This window comes from Sciurus carolinensis, unplaced genomic scaffold (assembly GCF_902686445.1).
Source record: "Sciurus carolinensis unplaced genomic scaffold, mSciCar1.2, whole genome shotgun sequence".
In the NCBI taxonomy this organism is placed as follows: Eukaryota; Metazoa; Chordata; class Mammalia; order Rodentia; family Sciuridae; genus Sciurus; species Sciurus carolinensis.
In genome coordinates, this window is record NW_025920317.1 from 125,597 (window position 1) to 130,765 (window position 5,169).

Consider the following 5,169-nt stretch of genomic DNA (forward strand, 5'->3'; position numbering starts at 1 on the left):
GAAATGATTTGAATATTTTTACCCTGTATGCATGCACTATTACACTCCCATTGTGTGCAACATTTTTAGCCCATGCAAGGAGAATTGATGCTCCTTTTCTGTACAATTTGTCTGAATGCATTCTACTGTCATATGTAACTAATTGGAAACAAATAAAGCCAAATTTAAAAAAAATAGTTTTTGCACATTATTTTTATTTATAGGACTTCTTTCCAATATGATTACTCTGCTAGTCAGAAAGGAACACTTTTCCATTAAAAGTTTTGTCACATTTTTGCATTTGTACAGCTCCTCTACAGTATTATTTTTCTGGTGGTGGATTTGGCATCCTTTTTTTTTTATTAAAACTTATGTAACAGTCTGCACATTCTTAAGACTTCTCACCAGTATGAATTTGCTGATGTTGAATAAGGTATGATGTTCAAATAAAAGCTTGGTCATATTCTGTACATTTGTAGGGTTTCTCTCAACTAGGAATTCCATGGTGTTGAATAAGGCTTGATTGTGCATGAAAGGTTTTCCACACTTTACATTTGTATGACTTCTGTCCAGTATGAATTCTCTGATGGCAGATAAGTTCTGAGTTTTTTATAAAATGGTTTGCTGCAGGTTGTACATTTGGTAGGACTTTTCCCCAGTATGAATCCTCTGGTGTTTAATAAGTCTTGATTTCTGAGTAAAAGCTTTGCCACATTCTTTACATTTATAGGGCTTTTCTCCAGTATGAATTCTCTGGTGTTGAGTAAGGCTTGACTTCTGATTAAACTCTTTGCCACATTCTTTACAATTATAGGGCTTCTCTCCAGTATGAATTCTCTGGTGTTCAATAAGGTGTGATCTTGAATTAAAACTTTCACCACATTCTTTACATTGGTAGGGCTTCTCTCCAGTGTGAATTCTCTGATGAATAATGAGATCTGATTTTTTTATAAAATGGTTTGTTGCATGTTGTACATTTGTAGGATTTCTCTCCAGTATGAATTCTCTGGTGTTGAGTAAGACTTGACCTCTGATTAAAAGCTTTGCCACATTCTTTACATTTATGGGGCTTCTCTCCAATATAAAATCTCTGATGAGTAATAAGGTCTGATTTTATATAAAATGACTTGTTGCATGTTGTAAATTTGTAGGGTTTCTCTCCAGTATAAATTCTCTGGTGTTGAGTAAGGTGTGATCTCTGATTAAAACTTTTGCCACATTCTTTACATTTGTAGGACTTCTCTCCAGTATGAATTCTCTGGTTTTGAGTAAGGTGTGATCTCCAATTAAAACTTTTCCCACATTTTTTACATTAGTAGAGTTTCTCTCCCTTATGAACACTCTGATGGTAAATGAGGTGTGATTTTGCATTAAAAACTTTGTCATTTGCTATACCTTTGTAAGGCTTCTCTCCAGTATAAATTCTCTTACAGTGAATTAGGTTTGCTTTCTGATAATATGATTTGTGATGTTCACTCTCATTTATAGTTTTCCATATTGTCCTCTGTTGTAAATTGTCAAGGGCTCAATTTCCATATTTTTCATTAATCCCTTTTTGAAATACATGGCTTATGCTGTGGTCTGGTGAAAATTCTTGGGTATCTTGAGAAGTCATTGCTGAAATGAATGAAAATTTTACAAAAATTACTTAGTAGACTTGGATAAATATATTTGCATGCATAAATTATATTTATATTTGTAGGAAATTATAGCAATGTTAGCAATATCAGAACATCAGAAGTGCAGATTAGTAAATCCAGTGCCATCATTACTACAGAAACATGTTACATAAAAATGTATGTACAAAATTATGCTGTTACCCAAAATATTGTAGAAAGCAGTGTATCCAAGATAAGTATATTACTACAAATAGCAATATAGTAGAGGAAAGAAATTTATCTTTTAACTACCATAGTATTTCCTCTTCTCTAATATAGTATTGGGCAATAAGGGAAAATATCTACAAGGTACCATCAGTCTCAGTTAAATAATCAAGTAAAAAACATTACAAAAACATAATTTGATGTCAGATTTATACCACTCATATTCTATCTGGCTGAACACCATATTGTGTGAGCAGTAATGTTAGTGTTGTCTCCTCCATGATTAATACATAATTTTAAAAATTAAAAAAATAAAGTCATCTCGGAAGGAGACTAAGAGAAGTGAGAGGTGTGTAAGAAGGTAAAGCAGGAGTTGAGAACACAGTGTCTATGATGACTCTCTTTCTTTTTTAACAGGTTTTCAAAAACAGAATTCTTTGCTCAGTGTTGCCTGAGAAGCACTATGGTATTGTAAAGTCTGTAACAGTAATTATATGTAATCATCCACAAGTACATTTATTTGTCTTAAGCCTATAAATAATATGTTAGGAGTACCAAACTATCTCCATTGGCATATTTGTAAAAAGAAAAATATACTATATATCTATGTTTATATAAAATTAACACTGAGGACAGAGGAAAGGGGATGAGAAGCAGGGTATCATCAGTCTCTTGGGACACAGAAACCAAATTGGGGTCTTGAGGCCACCTGGGTCAAACAGTGTCTGAGGAAGAGTCATAGGAGGTGGAGACAATGGTATTGCTACTATTGGAGTGCCCAGCCACTGACTGGGCAGCCTGCTGGCTGAGGTTATTACAGATAAGCACCAGTTGGTTGCTATGGACCTCAGATAGGGTGCTGCAGCTCTGATACACACTGAAGTTGGTTTTCCAGCAGGGGATGTTGCCCTTCTCACACATGGTGTTCACCATCTTGGCCAGCTTGTTCTTGCCAAGTGCTTGGCAGTTGTACAAATGCAGAGTTGCCAAGTTTACAACTGACTTGATGGACATGTAGAAAGGGGCATCCTCATAGAGCATGGCAGGGGGCTGCACTGGACATACTCTTTGTAGTCCTGTACAGGGCAGGTCTGTGGAGCATGCTGGGTGGTATTCACACATGAATCTCTCCCCCCTCTCTTGGTTTTAGCATTCAGATCATCAGTGTCTTGAACCATCCACTCCAAGTACTCCAGTCCCATTTCTGTTACTTGGAGGCAGATATCACCCCATTTCAAGGTAGTTCCATGGAAACCTGTGCAGTGACCAAAAGCTTATGTGTTATTAAGCCAGACTAGTTTGAGCCGACCCTCAGTGTTATCAGCTTATCAGTCCCCTTTTCCGCAGGATGAGCTCATCAGCAAAGGTGAGCTCCATGGACTTGTGTGGTTTATTTCTTTTTCCTTTGCAGCAGAGTTCAATCTGCTTCTGTCTGAGGGCTTCTTGGGAATATTTGAATCATTATCCCTAGTGATACTGTAGCCATACCTCTGTTCTATTAGATACCATCCCAGCCCACACTGGTAATTTGCCAAGCTCTTGGGTTCATACTCAGACCCATCCTCTGCCTTGCATCACCAAAGAAAGAAGCAAGGTAGGCATCTAACTCCTTGCAAGGGATGGCATAAATCTCTTATTTCAGAAGGGTACTTGGAGTTGAGGAACTCATGGATATTGTGGAGCACAGTCTGTGTGCTCTGGATGGTTTTCTCATTCTGCTCCCTGCTGAGCTCAGCTGCTCTTTCATCCTTGTCTGGTATGCACTGTGTGGGGGCCTCAGTAGTTATAGTTGGTGCAACTGGAGACTGCTCCTGACTGGAGCTCACTTCTGGTTCTGGGTTAATTGAGGGAGAGAGGACTACCTCACAGGATGAGACCTGGCTGTGCAGATGGGACAGGAATTCTTCAGAAGCAACTTGCTCATCATGTCCAGGCAACTGCAGGGCAGACAAAGGGATACTTATCTGATTGTTAGGATGGGATGTGCTCACAGGCATCTGCATGGCCACATGCTGTTTGGTGCCATGGATTCCAGTGGATCCTCTGTTTGGTGAAGTCAGAGATATTCTAGCAGTCTTTGGGAGGACAGGTCTTGAAATCACAGTAGGAGATGCAGACATACCTTGTGGGTCTAGCTCCGTGTTGAGGGCAGATGTTACATAGGAAATCAGCTTAGCAGACCCCACAGAGGAGGGACCAGCATGAATCTGAGGCTTGGGTTTTGCCATCTGAGTCAAGGACAGGGCTGGTCCATCTACCCTTCCAGTCAGCTCTGCATTTGCCACAATGTAATAATCTTCTGGAATTTCTTGTTTGATATTCTAGATGATGACATCATTGCTACATTTGTCAACCATCTGTGTCTGGGCACTTGTTTGGAGGGAAGATGGAACTATTCCTGGCCGTTTGCGAGCAATGCTTTGAGGACTTTGGGTTTGGGGTTCAAAGTCACTATCTTCATTTGTAACAGAAGACTCACAAGCCATGTCACACAGGGTGCTTTCATCCTCATACTCTTCAATAGTTTCATCCAGTTCAGAGGGCTCACTACAATAAGAGAAGTCACAAGAATTTCTGACTTTGCTTTTACTGGTCTCCCAGGGTACCTTTCAACAGGACTAGTCTGTGTCTCAGAAGGCACCCCAATTATACTGGAACTATCAGAGTTAAAACTTCTGTTGTCCTGGAAACAGACCCTCTCTTGGGACCCAGCTCTACAAGTAGCTGCTAGTGGCCAATGATAAGCATTGCCAGCACTACAGCCCCACATTGCGATCAGGTTCCTATGGGAACCTTCAGAAAGTGAAAGTTTCAGGTTTGGAATGAGGCTGCAAATGGTTTCATGGCTGTGGGCCCAGCTGACCAATTTGAACAAATTTTCAGATGAGGTATGAAGACAATCCTCCATGTTACAGGATCAGAAGTGTCTTTACTGAAGGTGTTGTGTGTCTGTCCACAGGAACATGGGTGGCAAGAGCCTGTGGGAGGCCAGCAGCCCCTGCTGGATGGGGTGGGACAAAGAGGAGGGGTCAGAAGAGGGGCTGGAGGGCTGGGCACTGAAGGCAAGTGGAGCAGGGAAGGCACCTGAAGGATATTTTTAATCTTATTTTAGATAAAGCAATACTATCCCAATATCTGATCTTTACAGCCTAAGTTTTACAGTTATCTAGTTTAAGTAATAATAGTACAGCTGTTGTAGGGTTGCAGTAGAAGCAACGGTCATAGAATTGGAAGAGAAATTCAGAAATTTCAACAATAGTATTGACTAGCATATAGTAAGGCCATGTTCCAAAACTTGCAGTGCATATTTACCAATATTATATTTTTTCTTTCAACAGAATCTGAGACTCCAAGTAAATAAATTCAC

The 5,169-nt window shown here is 39.8% G+C and overlaps 1 pseudogene; it reads right to left on the reverse strand.

Annotated features, from left to right (window-relative positions):
* Positions 1-2,516: 2,516 nt before the first annotated feature.
* On the reverse strand, positions 2,517-4,710 carry LOC124975585 (uncharacterized protein KIAA1958-like; annotated as a pseudogene).
* Between the last annotated feature and the right edge of the window lie 459 nt (positions 4,711-5,169).